Consider the following 24,431-nt stretch of genomic DNA (forward strand, 5'->3'; position numbering starts at 1 on the left):
AATCCTGGTGATTTTGTAGAAAAACGTATATGTATTCATATGGAGGAAACAGTGCCTTTCTATGGGGAAAAAAAATGTGACCTTTCAGTATTACACCAGAACCTTTGAACAGGTCACAACTGAAAAATTAACAGCCTGGGCTTAAATATTCTAAATGCTTTGAATTCAGAAGGAACAAGGCTGTGGGAGAATGAAGGCAAAAATTAGCTTAACTGCTATGAGAGCTAACTTCATTTTCTTTCTTTTTTTTTTTTTTTAAAGTATTTCTTTCATTTTATTTTCAATTCTACACATTCACTTCTTCAAAATACCCTAAGAGATGACTACTAGAAGAATATCAACATAGTTAAAAATTAACTGATCTTCTAAGAGACAGTCCCTAAATAAGAAGTTTTTTACCTACTTCTAACACTAGCTGGAACTGTAAGAGTTCACTGACAGTAAACTGCACCATGGAATTCATATGAACTCAACACAGACAGAAGTACACAATTTGCCCAGATACAAAGCCATGTATTTATTCATTTTTAAAGCAGGTAGCATCAATTTGTGGAACAATCACCTCTGCCTTTAAGAAATTTCACAACAAGAACATCAAACTTGGTTTGTGGTGAGTGTCATCTAGAGTTGTTTGTTTGAGCAGACACTTCCAGCTGCTGAACAGAGCCAATGCTAATTTTGTTTTTGTCTTTGACAGAAGAGTGCCTGTTAGATTTGCAGCAGCACTAAACTGACAGCCTTCTACAAACAAGTCCTCCATTACTCTATTTCTAACTTCTTTTCCCAGTGTTATTTGGAAAGGTCTCATGGATATTTTACAGTGCCAATAACTACTTCACCTCACACTTAGTGCACTCAGTCCAGGGAAAGGCTGTAGCTGTCAATATTACATGATTTAAAATTAAACCAAGGTAAGTATTCTCTCCCTTTCCCAACTTGCTATTATATTTTCTTAGATTTCCTTCTGTTGTTCTGGCATCTGTTCCTTCATGAAAGTACTTTAGCACAAGGACATTGATAACAACTTTTTTTTTCCCTTATTGTGCTGTTTCTTGTTTTGTTTGTTTTTTTGCCACTATTTGGTATATATTGCCCATTCTTTCATTAGCAGTTATTTCTACACTGAATCCTTTTTACCTTGTTTCAAAATCTTAGAATATTTTTCATTTATTGTTTTTTATTAGTTTTTTTTATCTCTGTGTATTGCCAGTAATGTACCCAGTTAAAATAAATGAATTGAAGCAAAAGTTATTTTCTTGCTGCTGTACCACATTCCACCATCAAGATAATATGAAGTGTTTATGTTCCCTCGGCCTTGTCAACACTCTTGGGTTGAGATAGAAGGTTAAAGGGAGGTGACAAGGTTAAATGATTTGACTAACACCCAAAACAAGACATAATATCATTATGAGCCTGCCTCAGCTTTCTAATAACATAGGTAATGGAGAATTGGAAGCTTCCCACACCAACAGCTCCCACAGAAATGATTTGTTTCTCTTTATACCCTTGCTACAATAGGCACCCATATATTCCTTTTAAGAATGTTGTCATGGCCCACTAAATTACCCTCAGGCAGCACTATCAGTGGTGCTCCACTTTGCCCCTTTATTTTTTTCTGTGACATTACTCTGCACAAGGGTTACTAGAAAGACAGATGAAGCAGGAGTAGATGGGTCTCCAAGGAGTGATATATAGTAGATACATAATAGAAAAAAGTGAGGATGGTGTTGTAAAATGAATTTTCATTTCTTCCTCCTTATTTCCAGGAGAAGTTTTACACATTGGAAATCCACTGTGCAATGGTTATCAGGTTTATCTTTCCTTAGATTCCAACTTCTTTTCATGGAACTTTCCTCCTAATAGCCCTATACTTTTTTTCCTCCCTCTTTCATAACACTAAAGAAACATTTTCAGTGGATTGGAGAACTCCTGATGAATTCTTTCATCATTCATTATATTGGACAGTATTTTTATTGAAATCAAAGTCACACAGTGAATATGTCAAAGATTGAGCAAGAACATAGTTTCTGAACACTGCAGTTTCACTAGCACCAAAACAATTGCTCTATCAGTAAGGATGTTGAAGGAATCTCAGACAGTTTTTACTGTAGGTGTAAAATTTCTCATGTGAAGTTGCTTCTGACCTGAAGGATTTAATAGTTCCTCAGAGCCACTATGGCCCATCAACCCTATGAGTATTAAGGGATTCCTGTATTCATGGATAGATAATTTGGCTGCCACACTTGCACAGTAAATTCACATCCTTAAAGCCCTCAAGAAATGAACCATGCGAATTTAATAAGTGAAATTAACTGTGTGTTTCTTAAGTAGTTGTTTCCTCCTCCTATAGATCCCATGACTTAGCATTGTCATTGTCAAGATGAGGATAGATCTCCAGAGTTACGTTGGAAAGTACATTCCATTACTGACAACTGGAAATATTTGTTTTTAACTTTTGCACACCACTTGTATCACTTCTAAGCATCAAATGAAGCTTTCTATAGCTGGATACAGACTTCAGTTTGGCCTAGCTGACACACAGCAAGCTTTACAGACTACTGACTTAGTTGTTGGATGTGTCAGTTTGTGGACAGAGTTGTCCAACTGATTTATTAAACTTCGTGCTAGATTTGTTTCAACTATGAGAGCATAATCAATCCACTTTGTTCTCTATGACTTCTAGGGCAGTCAAATTAAAACCTCTAAAAACCTATTAATCTGTGGAAATCTGTGCATTTCAAGTCATCGCTATACAATCACCAAAGGTAAGCAGATCAGTCAAAATCATTATTTGTGAGTTACTGAACAATCACTTGAGAAACATCACTAAATTTGTGTTTCTGTAATAAAAATACTGATTTAAACTTATGTGACAGTTAATAACCTTTTATTACAATTAACACTTGCACAAATACTTTTCATTAACATGATATAAGCTTGCATAACTTGCAATACCTAATGAAATGAACGTTAAATTCTCACTGCTTGGGAAACACTGTTCACCTTCCAGAATCAAGTTCTTACGCAGCATGTACAACTGTTTCATGTTGGTTTTGTGGGAGGAAGTTAATTTGACTGCATGAATAAAATAACTTGCTTTCTTAATTAGACATTCTAATCAGAGATCCATTAGCTAATCAGAGCTAATCAGTCTTTCATCTAGACTGCAAATAGGCAGCATAGGATAAGATGGTCAGGATTCACAGGCTTGCATGCATAATAGGAAGTTGTGATACTCTCTCTGAAGGCTTCTCGTTGAAAAAAGGCCCTAAAAGATTCTAAAAATGTTGATGGAGAAGGAGCTGAAAAAATAACAAACAAACTAAAAAAAAACCACACACAAGTATTCCTTATTACCAAATGCTCATTACAGAAATTTCTGCAGCAAGTAGATATGAAAATTGGTGTTCCCTCTCCAGTAACTCCTGGCTATCTAAAAGCCCTGGAATTCAAACTCATATAGTGAGTAGGGCAGTCACAAATATTACATTGATATTTACATTTAATCTGTGCTTTTCAAAGTTACAGCCCTAACTGAATGTCCACAAATGGTAATAAAGCATTTACACTGAGCTTTTTAAAGCTTGGTGCATTTTAATTAGATTCTCAGATTTTTTTTTTTAATGTAGGTGATTGCTAATGTTTGAAAAATGAGTCAACAAAAAACCAGGCTACTAAGAAAATAATACTAATTTTCTCTATGAATTGCTAGACTAAGTATTTCCATCTACTTAAGCATTAAGCTGATGTTGAACAAAGTACAACTGTACCCATTTGAGCATGAGTTTTATCCTTAAGAGCGCTACTGGAAAGAAAGTAGTACTGCAATCGTAGACACATGGTGCAGAAATAATTAAGTACTGAATTATTCCATACAGTAGTTTTTATATATTTAACACAGAACAACTTAGTAACTGTGGTAATAACTGTATTTTCCAGCCAACTACTGAGTTTTCTCTTTCTCTGATACCTTAGGTTGTCCAGGAATTTTAAAAGTTGCATAAGAATCAGTTGATTAATCGTAAGTATGAAAATATCCAATGTGACTGTTTCAACTATCACTCACAGATTGGCTTGAAAATTAGAGCATTTTAAAAGTCCTTTTTTATATATATATAAATAAAATATCAGTTAAAATTGATACCAGTTCAAACCAAAAGGAAAATTTCTCTCTATAAATAAATTCCTAAGAAACTAGAAGTTCTTTCAAAGGAAAGGAGGGAAAGGAAAACCAGATTTTCGGTTTGACCAATGCTGAGGAACAGATTCAATCTACAGTTTCATCCCTTTACCAGTCCTGTTTGGAATCAAAAGTAACCTACTATGCAGAAGTAAAAATTCTATTTCCCCCCCAACCTCAAAGTATAGTCGCATCAGAAAAGATGCTTGTTTTTAATATTAAGTTACTATTTGCATACTAAAATAGATCTAGTTACTTCAACAAGATGCCATATGGTCTGTGCATTTGTACAGTGTCAATTTGTTAAATATATTTTTCTGACTTCAGTGTATGCCAAGAAGTTAGAGTGGTTTGATGACTGTTGTTAAAAGCCATCACAGAGGCTGTGATTTACCAGACAAACTCAGTGGAAAACAATGGAGCTCACAGAGAAGTTAAAATGAAGGAGAAACGTCATAGCATACAGTCCTCATCAGATAGACCCCTAACACTGATAGAAAATTGACTTGTAAGACTGGTTAGGAAGTGTGTTGCCCCCACAATCCTACACTGCACAGCACATATATACTACTATTAAAAATCAAACTACCTGTTTGACAACCCAGATTCTCAGCATTTTCACCTTTAAAATGAGAAGGTGAATTTTGATCATCTTCAGGTCTATCAATTTTTCTTGCTTTTTTTTTAAAAAAAATTTGATTTTATTTAAGATTCTTGCTTATATCTCCCTGAAATGTAAAGCAGTATATTGTCACACATTTGAACAACGAATAGGAAAAAAATCCCAATTTCTATCAACTCAAATAGACTTAGATAATACACATGGAGAGTAGCAAAGAAGTAATATACATTTGATAAGCTATTGTATTTCCATACCCAAAACACATGAAACGAGTGTACAGAGAAGTAAAACTAATCATGGGATCTCACACACACAAATTCCTCTTCCAGCACTTCTTTCCAATGACCATGATTTTATCTATGAATTTCTCTACTCCTTCCCAGCGCAGATAACAGCAGTAAATATGTTTTACTTCAAATCTTCCTGATTTCCTAGTGAGTGGGCAAAAGCAGTATCCACACAAGGAGAACCATTTTGATCCTAAGAGATTATCAAACATAGATCAGGCAAAAAGGATACAGAAGATGGAGAACACTAAATACTTCACATCCATTATCTGTTGTTCTTCCACTTGCTAATGGCTGGGGAATATACAGTTCTCTAATGATTATGGACCCAGTCAATCTTATCTGTTTACTTAATCCTCTTTGTACTAAGGTATTGCTTTATAACACAGGAGATGAAAGGAGACTTAGAAAGAGCTTCAGTTTGTTACTGCTCATTACTTAGAAGCATGCAGATTTTCTATCTCAGCACCTTATGACACCAGACACTATATTGCCTCCCCAGTAAGCACTAAAATCAATAAAGGCTCACTGGAGTTGGCCTATTCCACCTTAAGGATCATGTAACTGAGATCCACGCTTCCTAAGATGCAATCCCCAGAAATAAAATATCAATAAATAGCTAGAGATGTATGAATAAGATGCAGAAATTCCTTGGCAGTGAGGACAGCTGTGAGCTCCACTGGTATTTATGGTTCCACATACACAAAAGCCTAGGCATATTACAGTACCCATGCTTCAGCAAGACTCCCCCAGGCTCAGAGGAGCACCATTATACAATCAATTTCATGGCTGGAATCTCAATACATACAATTTAAATGAAATAAATTAAATTGATGGGTCATCGGGTCATTTGGAAAGAATACTTCTCCTACAATCAGTCCAGTCTGCTCTTTTTTCCTGCAATAATCTTCATCCTATAAAGCAGTGGAGTCAAACAAAGTCATCATTTATGTATGATTTTTTTTAATATACAATCTCAAGTTAACAGTGAATTCATAGGTTATCATAATAAAACATTGCAGTGGTGTTTGGTTGTGCTGCTACAGTTATTATCGTTTTCATTCCATGTTCTTGATTCCGCAAAAGTATAAAAGTGTGCTCTAGATTAGAAGTTAGGAAACTAAACTTAAGTGCAATATTTTATTTTAGGCAGCATTATAAATTATGTTTTTCCTCTTTATATCTCCAGCCAATTTGTGCATGTATATACAAATTATACAGATGAGTGTTTTTTTTTTCCCCTCCCCAAACCCTTTATATCATATTATTTTAAAAGACTGTTTTTCTTTTGAAAATATACTGGAAGTAAGATTAAACTATGATAACCAGTTTCAAAAGAAAAATAAACCTAGGCAGACAGAGGAGATAAAGGATGTTTTAACAAAATTCCATCCAACACATCCATTTATCTAAATTCATGGCCTTCAGACTCCATACAAAAGCTTAGCGATTAATGATTTTATATATATATATCTCCCCAAGTCATTTGAAACCCTACTCAAAGATGAAAAAGGTTATTTCAAAGAAAAGTTCAAGATTACAAAACAGATTGACTAATTCTTTGTACGTTAATATGTAGCATTTACTTAACATCTTTACCATTGTTTTCTAATTCCACAAGACACATACTTGTGCACTATACTGGTTTAATTTCACTTCTTCTATGACATTTTATCAGCAATGTTTTGGAGCTTGCTTCCTTCACCTTTCAGAGAAATACCATATCTGAAGACATTTTTAAGGAATCAATTTTTAGAAGAAAAAAGTTGTGCTTGTGCCAAACATTTTTCATACATAATCTAACTAATCAGATTTTTTGCACAAAAACCCACAAACAAATAATAAAACAGTATCTCTGTGTTTGTAACAGGTACATATTCTTCGTATATCTAATTATTAAAGATCGGGTAATAAATGAACATTACTCACTCTTTTTAGTTTGATACAAATATAGGCTTATCCTGTTGTACAGCAGTTGTCCCAAACCACCACGTTTCATGTTACTTTCCACAGCATTTATTTTTAATTCCTAACAACAAATAACCAAAAAAAAGATAAATCTTCCTGTTTTTCAAATTCATAGGATAAGCCAGAATAGACTGAAGCCTAGATCCAAAATATTTGCAATGGTTATTCAATCCTAGCTTCTTCAGACCCCAAAAGTTTCCCCAAGAGCAAGTTCAGCTCTTGTCTCCCACAAAGGAGATCAGAAAAATGGCATATTTTCTTAGCCTAACCATCAATACAAGTTTGATTTCCAGTGACCTACATAGTTCTTAATGTCTCCTACTTATTTCCACAAATTTCCAGAAATTACAACAGAGCACAATAACAGTAGATGATACAGGAAGTTCTCAGCTACAAAACTGTAGTTTTCAACATTATCACCACCGTTAGCTACACAATTTTTTGCCAGCAATGAGCAAGAGTCTGAATGCCTCACTCAAAAATCTGCACCAGCAGATGTGACCCACTGTTGCTGCTGCCACTGCTGAAATGCACCACCCACCACCTCACTGTGCTCACATCCACTGTTTCATCTCCAGCAACATTCGGCAATTTTCAATGAATGGCAGTAGGTGCCATTTTTTCCCCCGCATGGAGGAATATGACACACCTTTGCTTCAGAAGTACTTCCATGTCAGACACCATTCTGTCAGACCACCCCTCTGCTGCCATCTGTCACACAGCAACAAAATGTAATGGGATATTGGTGGGAAGGTTCAATCGCTACTGCCATACCACTAACATCCACCTCTGATGCCTTGGGCCAATACAGTAAAAATCAAAGGCATTATTTTCAGAACAGCCCTCATACATAAAGAAACATTTCAGATATGTCAGTGCCATTTTTTAGAATCTAAACCCAGATCCATCCACTGTTATGAACGACCATGTTGTTTGCATACACAGTGGAGAATAAATATTTGGTTAGAACAGGGGAGAAAACTGAAATCATAGAAATAATACTGATTAAGTGCTTTCTAGGCTTTCCTGAATCAATTATGTCTTAGAAAGAATATAGGCAAAACTAACAGCTATTTAGTTTTCAAAAGCATTCAGAACCTAAGAAGTGGTCTGTAACAGCTGACTTGGACATTTATTCAGAAAGTAATCACTGAAAACAGCAGTGAAAGCAGCACCAGCAGGAACTAAGAGAACAGTTTAAAACACACATTTTTATAACCTTTTGTAATATTGCTATTTTAATTATTTAATAAGAATTCAAAGTAGGAGGTTAATAAAATGTATCAGTAGGTGTTCCTATCAATGAGCAGAACTGTGAAGCCTGCATGATGGTCTATTGATAAACCAAGAAGACTGAAATCTTTCATTAAATTGAAAGAAGAAATGTATGTATTTCAATCCAAGACACTTATACACAGTAGGCTAATTTCAAGGGTGAACACAGCTGGAGCTGAAAACATTACAAGTGAGAACTAATTTTCAGCAGAATCCTGTGGTGCAAAGAGATCCAAAAGTTAAAATCAATCAGTTTTCATAGCAGAAAAGAGGTGCCTTCCCAGTCTTCACAGGGGAAATGAATTAGATGACTAAGTATAAAACTGCAGTATATCATCCAAATTTAATTTGAACTGCATCATGAATTGTTTCAAATAACTGAACAGCTATCACATCAGAAGAGCCTTTTTATACCTGAATTAGGCTGAATTTTCTTATCTTGGAAGTTCTGAATGTGCAAAATTAAAGCATCACAGAGATCAGTAAGAGTAAAACCCAGAACACCCTGATCTTGATTTAAGGTTCTTCTTGCCTCCACAGAGGGGAAGAGTAAGATCATTCCTGCTCACTGGTCAGGGAGATTACTGCTGTCTACACGATCCAGTCAGCTGCTCACTCAAGAACTCTGAGATACCTCAGCCTTTCTAAGCCAACAGTAACAAGAAGTTGGTATCCTATCTAGTCTAGCTTAAGAACCTTAGGAAACAGTAACACGCATAGCTGAGAAACAAAAACAAAATTTGCTTAGATTCCCATTTGACTTTATCCACTCTCTCTTCTGGAAACCTAGATCTAAAAAAAATTGTGGATGAATGAATTAAAGAGTTCTTAATACTAAGACAGACAACATGCTAGGCTTTCACAAAAAGGGAATTCATTTTGCAATCCATTTTGCTTTCACTTTTTTGTACATTTCACATGCAGCAACAAGTCTATCACTGTGGAATTTCTTGCAGCTGTGATGTACATCAAGCATGTATATAACATAGTTTTAATTCACTACACACTTGGTGACCAAATACACATTAGAATAAATTTTAAGATGCTCATTAACTACATTCATTCTTGCACAGAGCAACACACGTAACTTATTTTCTCATCTGTATCTGTCTGCCTCACTATTTTCTCATGACAAATTCTCATATGTACCATTTTATGATTGCCACCTTATGTAAGAAGGTCACTGAAGATTACATTTTTTAAATATTTCAAATTGGAAATAGAGTAGAATCACAGTGTTCAGAGTCAGGAAGATGAAAAGACTAACAAAGAGTCATGTTTTCATCCTTTAGCCCTTGTACGTTACACTAATAACTCACCACTAAGACGTGATTTGAAGGATGCTAAATTCTCATAGGAAACTAAGGAAAGCATACTTTGTTCTCAGGACTCAAAGACAATACTAACCAGCATACTGAGAGTTCTCATCATTTATGCCTGGAAATCTTAATAGATGAGAAGTTAACCAAAAGCACTCAAGAAACTAAGCTGAAGTTAGTAGTATGAGAAAGATCATTAACATTTTTATGATTCTCTCACACTTCTCATTGGTTTCTTTAGGGCTGTTATTGCTTGAGCCTGCAATTAAGAGTTAACATATATGCCATGAAAGAGCTATATCAAAATATTGCATTAGGATGACATTTCAGATTGCTATACAGCTTTTCTAAAATGATTAAACCTAATTCTAAGAAATCAGAGTAATAGCTGCTATTAAAAACTAAATCCAACTCCTAGGCTTCCTGGAAAGTTTGACATGACAGATATCTGCAATACATTAATAAAACAGAATAAAAGTTAAGAGGTCTTGGATCTGCTCCCAGCTGTGATATAAATTACTTGATTATCATTGGACAGGGTATAAACTCATGTGTATTTGAGATGGACCTGCACTGACTTATTTGAAAGCATGTAGTGCAGACAAAGCAGAGATCTGACCACCTCACCTGCAAAGGTAGATATAGGCTAGTTCTTCACCTGTTAAAAAAAAAGAACAAAACCACTTCCACATTATCCACTAAAGTTTCCAAAACATATGTTTATGCATACATTCAAGTTCATGAATATAGTTAAGTGAACAGTGAAGTAAGGTTTTCATTTAAAGAGCTCACCAGTCTGCAGCAGCCTGGGAAGACAGCCAGATCTGGTGTGAATCTGCACAGTTCAATGCTGAAGTGCTGTTTATAACTCAGTCCTCCTTGTCCATAGTTAAATTCTTGACTGCCCTTCACAGATATCTCCAAGAACACAGGAATAAAGCAGATCAGTTCCTAAAATAACACCTGGATTTTTGTCCTCTGCTGAAATAGCTACTGCTTGCAAATTACAACCTTTTTTCTTACTTGGTAATATTTACACAGGAGGTAAAGGCCCAGACTGCTATTTTTAAGGAAGCCCCTTCCTAGGGCAAGAAAACAAATTTTCAACAAAAAACTCAACAAGCAAATAAACAAAAACCCAGCCACTTGCTGAAGTGATTTCTGCTTTCTGATAGGAGTTGTCCTAAACTTAACAGTATTTTAACAGATGCACTGGCATTGGATTAGCTCCTCCAAGCACTTCCTTCCAACAGGATCTCTCTCCTCCCATCTTCAGAAAACATTATTACTTGAGCATGTGACTTCTGTAAACTTTCGAGCCAAGACATTACAACAACTCTACAGATGGATGTTATTAAAACAATGGTTCTCTGTTTTCACTATAAATGTGGCCTTGTCTCAGCTCAAATATTTAATTTTTAACCTCCAGAGAAGATAGAAACGCCAGCAATTCATGCACCACTGCTGTTCTTCGGTGGTAGTGTCATTAAGCAGTTACAACAGAGAAACAGTCAAATTTTGTCTTAATTTTTAGGCAGGATATTTCCCCATTATCTGTGTACTAGAAACTCATAATGAATTTCTGAGTCATCAGCACACACTAACAGATCTTCTTCTACTGTCTACCTATGTTTATGCTATTGTCTACAAAGAGCATTGATTCCTTGAAAAGTTTTTATAAGTATTCCAGCAAATAGATGCATATAATTCATTCCCTGACAATGAATCAAAAATATGCCAAAAAAAGGCAGGTTTAACAAACTACTCACCCTTCTTATTCAGTCCTTTATGATCTCCCACACTGCACCCTGGTGGAGCAGATTAAATCCCTAAACCTTTAGTCAGTCTCTATTATCACAGGTGGGTAGTGAGAACAAAGTATTTCTGATAGTGATAAAATTTCCAATCTGAAAAAAGATCCAGTGGCTGCATGTTGAAAAAACTAGGTAAGTTTCTTAATTAGATCATAAACAATTAAAATCACAGCAATTATCTAGGGACACAGTTGCAACTGAAATCCTTACAGGTGCATCTTCTTATGGATACACTTAGACTACAGAGGAAGTCATCGGTGTAATGAGAAAATTCTGTGAAATTATGACCTACGCATCGCAGAAAGTTGTGAACGTTATCAAATTGCTTGCTCTGACATAAATAATAAATGCATGATTCCACAAAAAAGTTAATTTAAGTTGCTTTTTTTTCCTCTAGGTTTTATGGGAAACAGATTTTCTTTTACTTTTTTTGTGGTATAAAATGCTCCACTCAAAGTTTTTGTAAAACAAAAACAAGAATTTTCATTACCATGTTGAGAATTGTATTGTAAATGAGGAAACTAGCCAGCAGACAGATTGCACAACCTATTTCCTCAGAAGGCAGGGAACATAATTCTTCCTATCGCCTTCACTTCGGGATAAGAACTCTACATATGTTGTATGATGTTTCAGGGGTGAAGCAACCCACAAATTCTTCCCTTAATGAGGTTTCCAATCTTTTCTATTGGAAAGAGATCCAAGGGAATCCAACAATGCAAGCAATTCAAAACAAAATGCATACTAAATCTTGGGAGCTTTGTTTTAGTTAGTTATTCACATAACAATTCTATAAAACTGAAAGGATACAGATTGCAAAGATTAAAACAAAATATCCCAATTTCTTGCAGGAGGTTGGAGTGTGGAGGGGGTGGGAAGAAAGGAAAAAAAAAAGAAGGGAACCAATTCCATCCTGCTGACTACTGTCTTTTGTTAGTATGGTTAAATTCATATTTTAATCTGTAAAATATTTGTGGTAAGAATTATTCTGAGCTTAAAAGTTCCACCAGACAGGAGAAACAGTGAGAGTCAATTAGGCAGTGGGAATGATTTCCTGTGCACACCTACTTGCTATCTTAATAAAAGATAAATCCCTCGAGAGCCTGATTTTGCGTAGGTATGCCCTCTGAAAATACAGAATTTATGTCTACTCCAATAAGTAGGTTTCCTGAGATTAAAGCAAAATAAGCCAGTTTTGAGTTTTCCCTGAAAACAGAAACAAAGCCTAAAAACCACACTGACAAAGAATCATACATCTCCAATGAACCAAGAATCTATGTTAATAGGTATCATAGGTATTCAGCTACAAAAAATAATACAGGTAAGGCAATAAGAGATCGCGGGGCCGTAATTGCCTACATTGTTATTGCTAGACATAATGGATAAAACCAAATGATATTAATGTAACTCCTAACAGGCACTGACTTGCTAATCTTGGTAAATAGCTTTCATATATAAGGGAAATACATAGACCCATAGTTTTAACTAAGCTGGAACTCCTTTCTAACAACTGAAGGGTAATTTGAAGTGTCATTTAGATATTAAATGAAAATAATATTTTGTTGTTCTGAAAGATACACATTCATAACTTAGAGGGACATCAATCTTTTTTTTAAACATATATACACAGGAATTGTATCTGGAAGTTGTTGGATAAACTATTTTGCTACTCTTCATGGCAAATTGCCCTTCTTCAGAAAAATTTCCCTGAAAGAGTGGCCAGGCACTGGAATGGGCTGCCCAGCAAGGTGGTGGAGTCAACTTCCCTGGAGGTATTCAAGAGATGTGGTACTTAGGGACATGATTTAGTGAGCAATATTGGTGGTTGGTGGATAGTTGAGCTAGATGATTTTAGAGGTCTTTTTCAACCTCAATGATTCTATCATTCTGTTCCTTAAAACTCCCATAAAAATGGAAGACATATTTTAAGTAGAAAAAGAAAGGACATTCTTTCCACAAACCACTATATATTAATTTACACATTCATCTAAACAAATATCTAAGGACAGTTTAGACTTGATTTTATATAATATACAGACTAACTAGATACAGATTCTTTAATCAGCCTATTTTATCTGCTAATTCCACCCCTTAATCAAAAACCAGCCTCAAAGGCAGCCGTTAATGCACCTGCATTTCATGTCATCAATTTTTTGGGTTGAGGAACAAAATAGTAAGTCTTGTCTGAAAGTTAAAATTAGTTATGAGATACATCAAGTGTGTAAATCAGAAAATATCTTGTAACATTCTCAGTGCAAGAGGAAAAAGAAAAATCATACAGAACTGTGCCAGTAAGCAGTCTACAGTAGTCACATATTGGATTTTTCTTGTATTGCTCATTTTTATAATAATAGAAGACTTTGAAAGAAGGTGTTATTTTGAGATTTGAAATATCTGATAATACTCAACCAGAAAAATACCTAAACTAGAATCTCTCTTCCACACTGGTCCCCCTCAACCCACTGACCCTTTTTCTTCTAAAAGCTTTTTTTCCCCCAGAAGTCATGGTGAAAAACTTGGTAGAACTGATCTTTTTCCCCAGAACAAACCATTCTACGTCCAACAAAAACTGCCACTAAATAACACTACTGCCCTATTTTTGTTACTTAAAAAAGAACAACAAATAGTAATATCTGTGTTCATCACAGTTTCAAGATAGATTAAATAACTGTGAGATGGCCTCTTTGGATCCTCTGCATTATTTATTCTGAAGCCAAGAACAAATCACTCATCTAACCAAGAGCAGATAATAGAGAGCAATAATGTGTTACCAGATATCCAACATGCTTTAGCACTGCTTTTAGTACTGCAGACATTGAAACTTGCTGGCCCATCTTCAACATTTTAATCTCAACACGAACATATTAGAAAATGAAAGAAACTAAAGTGGGCTCTCATTATTTCATTGTCACTGGAATGGTTTGATTAACAGCTGGTCACTTTTAGGCAAGGGGCTGCTCTGTCACAGACTTGTGAAACCAGCTGTAGTTTTTCTTCCAATAGTGCTAATCAGACAGTGTTGTCACATCACTTTCTACATAATTTTGGTGTTTCAGGAAAATAAGATCAAACATCTACTTTAACACAGAACCCACAACTGACTAGAAAAATGGTATGTTTTTTTTCTAGACAAATCACACAGCTTTTACTTATCCTCAGAACTGTGATATTTCCCCTTGCTCAAGTAAACCAATTCTCTACCTCAACATCTACTTCAAGAAAGGAGAAAGAAAAAAATCAAATGAAGCACTTCTGCCTCTGTGCTGTTCTTTAAAGGGTGTATGAAGTACAGAGAAAGATTTGCAAGAAATAACTACAGACAACAGGAAAAATGAGAGGCTCTTCCAAGGAGTAATACAGACCATCTTCCTCGAGTGGATGTTAGCTACTGGGAGTACCTATCAGAATATTCTTGAGATCTGTGACCCATTAGCTTCCTTGACATTCATTCTGATTTTCCTCACAACTACTCTTAAAAGCAGAATGTTACATACAAAATATTTCCACACACTCAAATATGTGTATGAAATTCAGATAAAAGCTTTGTCCAGGGTGTACTAAAAAATTAATGAAGTCATGCTCAGGCTCATTTTCAGCTTCTAAACCTAAATGCTGTTTCTGATAACTTCATCAAGAAGTACATATGTGCAGACCAGTATTTTAAGATTAATCGAATTCATACAGGGATTAAGGGTTAGAGTTATTACTCACCTCAGAAACATTTCTAATAGATCTGGTTAGTAATTACTGTACTCTGTAAGAACCCCTAAGAAGTCATTGCCTTTTGATAGCAGATCAGTTGTGTAATGAATTTGAATGGAGTTTTCAGCTCCCGTACGTAACAACTACTATGTCCTTTATAAAACATCATTTCACACTTATTGAAACTAGCATGCCAGCAGTTAAACATCCATTATAATTCAATTCACATTGCCTGGTAAATGTAGTTTTGTTATTTTATGCAAAAATTGCCATTAATTTCAATTAGAAGTACCAATACCATCCTAACTCATGTTGCATTTACTTCAAAATATAATACAATATATCCTTCCAGTTAATGCATTTTTGTAATGCTAAAAGGTTCTTAGCTACAATATAAAACTGAACAGTTGGTGCACCTCGAATAAAACAAGCAACATTTTCAACTAAGCAATTCTGTAAGCCTAGGCAGCCAACAGCTTATTATCAATCATGAACAGACTGTTAACACAAGATACTACCAGAACACAAGTCTAATGCACTGACATTAAAATACATAGAAGTATACTATATGTAATAAAGAGACAAACTTATTTTTTCCATATCTACATGGTCATCCATATATCCATATATCTCAAGATATTTACATCTCTTTTTAACCTCAAATTAAGGAAAAAAAAGCAATCTTTAATGCTTATGCAAACAAGTATACAGAAGCTGCACTCATGCTGTACAGCCAGTCTTCTCAAATACTTGCTAGCTTTCCTGTAGACTGCCTATGAACTTAAGCCTCAACCTATGCTTGCAGGGCTCCTTAAAAACTGCCGTATCAGAAACAGGAAAGCCATACATAAAATGAGAAAAAATTAACAAGTTACGTTTTAGAGTTGGAAAGACTTTCATTGTTCTAGTAGGTCACACATGACCTTTCATGTAATGGAAACAGAACTTGAAGAGATCATACCCGTTTCTTAACAGTGAAGCTCTACTTCATTTATTCCTGACCTATCTAAAATAAAAAATTAATACCAGCAATAAGCAATAGGCATTACTATATCATGCCAATATGTACTCTATTTGACGTAAGGGTCATCAGTAACTGACTTTCTGAGTGCTGAAACCTTCAGCAAGGCTCACTGATTTTTTAAACACCCCTGTTGAATAGCACGAGAACACCTATATTAATGTTTTTGCTCTACCTATTTTGTGATAGGAATCTTCAAGCAACATGACTCTCAAATAGTAGTTTTTAACATTTTCATGACATCTTCTATTGAGAGAATATGTTGCTATAGATATCCTGAAGATATTACGAAGTAAATTTTTAGTGGACTGTGTAGGTCCCTGAAGGCATGAAAAACTCTAATTTACCATGGTGTGGGCATTGCAATCTCTCATTAGCCACCTAAAAAATATTACTGCATCCCTCTGGGGCACTGTGCCTTTCTAAAAAGCGAGATTTTCCTTTTCTCATGCTTACATAAAATTATGTATTCAGGAGACATAGAAAAAATTAGGTACACTTGTAAGCGCAGCTGTCCCAGCACTAGCACACAAGCAGCAAGGACACCAAAAGGACTGTTTTGTCAGATAGAAAGAACCAGTCTTCACCTAAAAGGAACTACTATGAGATTGTTGTTGTGAAAGAGGCCAGCTCCAGGACACCTTCGCTTCAGATCTACCATCAAAAGTCCAGATAGCACATGGGGAGGCAGCCAGAAGAAAGGCTCTCCTTTTCTCCAAAATCCCTCAGGCCAAGCTGTGCCAGGGAGAGCAAGAAGGGGCATCTTTTTCACCTCTCTCTCCCTCCCTCATACTAAAATATTATTGCTGCTCCTATGTCCTGACTTCGCAGGGGAGAATATTAATTAAAGCTGGAAAAGAAAGAAAGAAGGGGGAGGAGAATGGCTCCTTCTGAGCTGCTGTAAGGCTATAATGGGATGATAACAGCAGTCTTTGGCTACAGCAAGTGAGAATGAACCCAAATGCAGCAGCCACAAATGCGGAAATGAAAGGAAAAAAAAAAAGCTGCTTACCTTTGGAAGACCTCAGGTAGGCAGAGCTCCAGCAAGCTATATTCTCACCTCCACTGCCAACCCTTAAATGAGGTCTGGGAAGGGTGGATCCTCACTCCACCCTTTCCAGTCACTCAGGTGCATTGCTTGCACCTGAGCTCCCCTGCATTGGCTCTGCCTTCCCACCAGGTTCTCAATCACTGTTTCAGACTGTGACTTAGCATTTCCACTACAGCTGCTGTTTCCAAAAAACTGATGAAGAAAGAAAGGATCATACAAAGGTAAAATCCTTAGCTACCAATATACCCATTAATACAGAGACAAGCTACCATTATCTTTTTTTAGTCTTGTACAGAAAAAAATGTTGTAGAAAAGAGGCCCAGAGTTGCCTAAGGAGGCTGGCAACTCTTACAGAAGCTTAGTCTTCTAAATCCATTTCTGGTTCTGGGTTTCATATCCCTAATACCTCAATCAGCAATCACTTGGGTTTGGCTGTGTTGAGACTATAGACTACATCAAGCAATCGTGGCTAATATATGATCAAACAATTGTAAGCCTTCAGCACAACAGATACAATGGTTTCTGGAAGAGGGATCAATAATTTTCATCAATATTATTTCTGCAAAATGTTAATGATATGAATGACATTAAGCCAAATTGATCCAAACAAATATAAACACTTGGTATTAATATATGGACTATATTCAGCCCATGCTGTTGCTATAGTAAAGTTAAAAGATCAATTCAAGCATTGCCAAATAATAAGCTACTAACAATCAAAACAAAAACCAATGAAAGATCTTCTTAATCAACTGTTTTTATTTGGTAAAATACTACAAACCAAGATTTTTTTTTGCTGAATCTTCTTATACATATTGAATGAATGTTACCTAACTTTTATCAAGTTCTGAAAAAATAAACAAGAATTTAAAAAAAACAACCAAAACCCACCACCACCACATGGTAATAGGGTTTTAAGGTTTCCCTGTCCTGCTTTAGAAACTGCATTCTAACTTCTCCTGGTTTGGTTTCAGCTGTGACTCACCGCAACAGTTTTAAAGTCCTTGATAGATTTTATTGTCTCAAATAAGTTTTCAATAGTAAGAAAATATAAGGCTCACTCACCCCACAGTACTTCCTAGTCAGCTGCTTCTGATCATCACCAAGACTACAACTGATTGAAAAGGAATGCAGATTACGGTTCTGAATACTCCAGAATCTGAACCAGGGTATTCACAGAGGCCTGCAGTGAAGGTCAAAAGTGGGAATCAAGAGACCTTAGTGCTGGTTTTGCCAAAAAGAAACTTTGCGTTGCTCTGATGTCACTCCATTCATGTCTCCATAAAATGATGAGCTGACAGACTATCTGCTCAATTTTCAAAATTAACTTTAGTCTTTCCAGATAAGAGTATCCATAAGGATGATAAAGCATTATCATCAGAAGACATTATAAAATCATCATTTTTACCACCATAACAGAATATCTTAATAACTAAAAATAAATCTAATTTTATTATGCTCAAGTAAACATTACTAAGTAAATGACAACTGGCATGTATTTCTACATGATTTATTCACAGTTATTTACAATGAGGTCATCATTACATTACTTAAGTGTCTGAACAAGCACTCCCTATACATCTGGCATCTACTGTAATCCAGTTGCAATTCTGCATTTAAAAGCATCAAATCTGGGGGGAAGATGGCCAATTATATTTTGAATATATAAAAATTCAGAGTCTTTACATACTACACATTTAGCTAAGATTACGTCAAGAACTGGAGCATTACACATTCAATATTTTAGCTGTGTAAAAAAGGTTACAAGAAGTATAACAACATTACATTAGCATAACCAGTCTTAAGTTAACAAAAAAGAAAAGCTATTAAAAACAGAAAGAAAGAAAATGGAAATAAAGCTTACTACAGGGAAAGAATGAAAAGGAGAAATATTACTATGGTCTGGATAATGTCACATTCTATTATTGATTAAAATGATTTTACCATGACATTTCATTCATCAGATTCCATTTCTCATTACACACAAACCCTGAATATTTATCAAGCTAACACGGAGGCTTTTCTTCTCATCAAGCAATGCATTTCCTCTCCCTTTTAAAGCAAGGTTATATTATGTTGAAGGGTCTACACTGTCTTTGAACTCTCTCCTTCTCACACTTGACCTTACAGCCATCACTTTTTATCTTATTATAATGGAGGCTATTAAGTATTTATATCTAACAAGGTGATTTCAATGGCTTATCCTTTTTAAACAATCCTGTGATCATTTTCTGTTAGCAGGAAATAATGATATTTTATTAAATCAAGATCTATTTGCTACCACTCAGTATTAATATTCCTTCCAGTCAGGACATTTAAGATCTCTACCATATACAATTACAATACATTTTTGATGGGCAGCGATTGAATTCTCCAATCCTTGGAGATGTAGTATTAACATTAATTTCAAAGAACGATTTTAGATTTTTATAGAATCTATACTCAATACCTTCATTATAGATACAGGTTAAACCTGGAATGTATTATCCTGTTATTACAGATGCCTAGGGAAAGCCAAAGGAAACTGCAGGTACAAAGAAGAAAGCTCTATATGAAATAAGTATTTCTATCAACACTTCAAATAACTACTATATCAAGATATACTGTATATTAATGATTATGACTTATGGAAAAAATCATGTGAAAATAATTAAGAAAAAAAACCAACTGGTTAAAATGGCAAAAAGAGCTGGCATGTAAAAGGTGATTCGGCATTCTGTAAACTTTCCCCTAAACCACATACAGTAAAATATGTTTTGCAAAGTATATGTAGAAACATGTAAAAAACCTCATCTCTGGTACACTGTAGATCATGAAAAAAGCTTCTATTGATATCAATAGCCTTTTGGCCAAATTTCATAAGATTATCTATCACTTCACTTTACTGAAGTTACCTAGAAGACAAAGTACTACCTACTCTTAATATTAAATACAATGCTGATTTATCTCCACACCACATTTCTACACACAGTACCAGACTCTACTATCAGAATAAACTGGTCGTACTGACTGATTTGCAGAGCTTCAAAGAATCTTCACTTGAGATTTTTCCATACAGACTGACATGTTTATGATGCTCTCAACTTTATTACTGAAGGCAATTCACAGCTCAGAAGTACTCATTCAAACAACATACAACAAGAAAACAGTCTCTTGACCAACACCCACCCCCTCCAGTTAATGACAAACAATAGAGGATTTTCCCTGATATTCATCCAGCTTTGAGAAAGAATAAAATGAAGTTCAAGAACATTTTAAGAAAACCTACATCTAAAAGCTTAAGAACTTAAATATTTTGCTGTGTCTGAACTTGAAAAATAAATTAATATTTGACCAGTATCACAAACCCTTACCAGAAGAATTAATTCTAGATTTTCGCCTCAGAAAGACAATGCATTTCGTAGATCTTTTCACTTCCCCACATAGTCCGAACCTTTAAGTTCTAAGATTCAGCACAGGTAGCAGGTTTATAAGATTGCCTAACAAAAAAATCATAGCTGCAGTATGATGAAGTATAATACAACATACAGACAGCACATGGCACATAAGCACATGTAAAAAATATTACACAAGAATTTGACACTAACAGCTATATTACTTCCACTCCCAAGAACTGAAACAATCAGACTAGCCACAGCAAAGCAGTGGTCGATAAAAGCAATCAAGCCAGCTAAATTGTAGTTGAAGACAGTAGCACTATTATTTTTAAAGAAGCGACATACCAGTGAAAACATCCCACTGAAGATGAAGAGCCAGACAAGAATCTAAAAAGCAGATCCATCTGGAAGAGCAGCTGAAATAGTGAACAGAATGAATTTCCCACTTTTAGGTGTCTTGCATAATTTCTTAACCCTTGCCCCTAAATTTCAACAGATCTCTTCAATCTAAGGCTTCCAGTATTTAAATAGCAACCCCAGACTAATGCCTTAAGAAAGGGGCCTCAGTTGCTTGAGCCTCCTTAGCAGTAGAGCTTTCTTACAGAAATAAAAATAAATAATTTTCCCCACATACAGCACTTCTATTCTGCTTAATCTTTACCTTTCTCTATGGCTGTATTTGGATTTCATCTGTTGATATTACGTTTTGTATCTTCAAAATAGAAATTATTTGTGTATTGGTGCATATTTATGAGAGACAGTAATGTATAAGAACTCAAGCTGTGAGGAAGTCTTTAGTCTGAGATCCCTATGGTCCCTCCAAACTCTCCTCAGCTGTTGCAAACCCACAGGAGACCTATTTGTTTATGGAAGTGTGCCAGGTGTTTCTCTTTCATAAATATTTAATTAATCAATCTTGTGAGGAAAAAAATGCAGACTGCACAACACTCATAGTAATGAATATGTGTTAGCTGTCTCGATTTTTTCCCCTCAGAATCTGATTAGTTATGTCACTTGTAAAAGAAAGGAGATCTATTGTTTTTCTAACGTAGAAACAGAATAGAGTGGTTTGAGGGGGAGAAGTTTGTATCAAAAAAGATGCAGAAAAAAACAAATTGCTTAAAAATGATAGCTGTTGTTAGCAGAAAGGAATGCCAAAAGCCAATGGACTGAAAGATAATTATTTTCTTTAATTTATTATGAAAAATTGTCAGTTCAAAGGGCTTCCTCTGCACACGTGACTTACCTGGATAATGGGCCACCTCACCGGTGCAATGGCCTCCCAACTCCTTTCAAGACCACAAATCCTTCCCCCTCCTTTCACCCAGGAGGACCTACAGATCACATCTTACAAGATATAGGCATCAGTAAGCCTAAACTCACTTGGAAAGAAGGAAAAAATAAGCATATCTAGGGAAATATGCGACATGTGGATCTTACAATTACAGATTCTAAGGTGGTATATATTGTCAAAGATTTAAGTTGCTTTACTGTTGAAAGAAATATAACTCCAAGTATGTGGTTAGCAATATATCTTGGTGTAGTGAATGGGAAGACAAAGGTAGCTTCAGAGCATCGCTCGGAGGACTCTGTGTTTATGCCTAACTCCACATGGTGAAGATCTACTTGAATGACAGCAAAGAGCTCTGTCACAGATATAACGTGCTCAGGCTTTGCCTGGGGTTGTGGAGAATCAGATTGCAAAGCTGAGTAAATGTACTCAAGCTTTAATATTCATGCAAGATTTAAAATCATGAAAGAATCAAAAGGAACTTTACAGTCTGGCCAATATTAAATAATATATTAAAAGTAAACTAAACTAAAACCACACAGCAACTATCATAAGGCAAAAGAAACCTGAAATTGGCCTCATATTTTACACTCATCTTCAGCCCTACTTTCCTCCAAAATGTCTTTTTTCCTGTAGATACGGTAACCAAATACCAAAGAAAAGTATTTATTTTTTCTTTAAGGAAAAGCATGTAGCAAGGCTATAGCATTACATTTTGCTTCAGTGCAAGGTTATTTCAAGGTTATTCTCTATTACATCTCCTGATGTATGTCACCGAAACAGGCATCTAACTCCTGTAGAAAATTGAGTCATTACCTAATCAAAAGAAGGATTGTGCAGAAATACTGTAATGTTAAAGTGACTGTAAACCTTCCAGTACACGTTGGCATAAATGCAAAGCACAGAGCACAGCTAGTAAAATTTTGCTAAATAAAAGAGGAGTGGTGGGTGAGGCAGAGGTCTAAGCCCCTGACCATCCATATTGGTTAAGTTACTCACTAGCTCTGTTTGGGTCACTCAAGTCTTTCTGTCCAATTAAATCTTTTCTGGGGAAAAGCATTTTAACAGTGGCCTAGACTTAGACAGTGAACCAGGCAGTATGATCAACACTGGGATCAGAGACTTGTTTCTTGTCTTCTTATTCAGCAAAACACACATAGCCATAATGCCCTGCATTAGGTTTAAAACACACACAAAAAAAACTAGCTGAAACCACAGTCCTAATGAAATTGTTTGAAAAAAATCTCATTAACCTCACTTGAGTCAGGCTTTCATTTCTATGAACTATAACTTGAGAATGGAGTTATTTTGTGTCCAGTGAAAGCCGGTATTTTAACTCAATTAAAAGGAAAGGGAAAAGGTGAAGAAATCAACTTAAGCACAGAGTAATTATGACTTTTGTGCCTCCGGAGCAAATCAAATTAAACATTAAAGTTCTAATGAAGAGCTTTCCATTGTCACTTTTAGTTTCTCACTATGATTTCTGTTTAAAAAGTGTAACATTCCACCACATAGCTATGACATTAAGTGAGTATAGTATGTATGCATCCATCATGCTCACATTGTATACAATATGTCATAACAGGCTTCCTTACTGCCCTCTACTATTCCACTCTTGGAATATCATTACAAGTGTGATAAGCACCTCTTCCTTAGCTGTTTACTGTGATCTCCTATGAAATCTCAAAGAAGTATCTCTCTCTGTATGAATTATGGTCTAGACAGCTGTGTTACTGTACAGCTCCGCGGTATGTGGGGGAGGTCACACGGCAGTGAAGGGATGATCCCCAGGACTGCCAGAGCATGTCTTTTACTCATGCAGGCCACTCTGGCACACATTCCTGTTACCACCCTTCTATCTATTTAATTTCTGTGACTACTGCTGTTTTCTGTTCACTGTCAAACTGTTCTATCTAAAAAGTATTCAATGACAGCAATGACTTACTAGTTTTGAAAAACCGATACAAGTCTAGAATAGTTAATATAGCAAAACATGTTATAATAGGAATACTGTTTTTACAATTGTCTTTATTAAGCCTTTATCATTTGAGAGGACATTTCTTCACAATTCTTGGTGACCTTGAGAGGTATTTAATGGTATAGAAACTGGGAGAGGCATGCAAAATGGTTGTTGTTATCACCTAACAAGGAAATATTTATATCCATACTTGAAGCTAGGTAAAGGTATAAGGACAATATAACTCTATGTTGAGAAAGGTATAATTACTGTATTTAGATAGACATTTACTCATAAGCAGAATGTTCATATAGATGATAGTATACGTTACTTAACTATGGTTAATATTACTTTAAGATTCATGTTTGAGATTGAACTAGTGCTGTCTGACCAAATGATAACGTATTTCAGCTTTGCTGTGTATTTTGCAGAGATCACTCAACACACAGTATTCATCTGTCTTATTTAGGCTATTCTGCTTGCAAAAATTTGATTCTTTGTATGTCAACTTGGTTTTGCTTACTTGCACAAAAATCAGGCTACATTTTCTCCTCACGTTTCAGTTGCATG

At 35.5% G+C, this 24,431-nt stretch overlaps 1 long non-coding RNA gene across 5 annotated transcripts; it reads right to left on the minus strand.

Moving 5' to 3' along the window:
* LOC110401761 lies at positions 4,173-21,425 on the minus strand. Of its 5 annotated transcripts, none has more exons than XR_002440581.1 (5): positions 21,275-21,425; positions 20,959-21,029; positions 18,302-18,419; positions 7,019-7,118; positions 4,173-6,003 (listed from the first exon to the last, which is right to left on the minus strand). It is a non-coding gene; the product is annotated as an uncharacterized LOC110401761 (long non-coding RNA). The 5 variants fall into 5 exon arrangements; XR_002440591.1 differs by lacking the exons at positions 18,302-18,419; positions 20,959-21,029; positions 21,275-21,425 and adding exons at positions 10,279-10,309; positions 10,444-10,569; positions 17,198-17,253; XR_002440585.1 differs by lacking the exon at positions 18,302-18,419.

This window comes from Numida meleagris, chromosome 1 (genome assembly GCF_002078875.1).
Source record: "Numida meleagris isolate 19003 breed g44 Domestic line chromosome 1, NumMel1.0, whole genome shotgun sequence".
Classification (NCBI taxonomy): Eukaryota; Metazoa; Chordata; class Aves; order Galliformes; family Numididae; genus Numida; species Numida meleagris.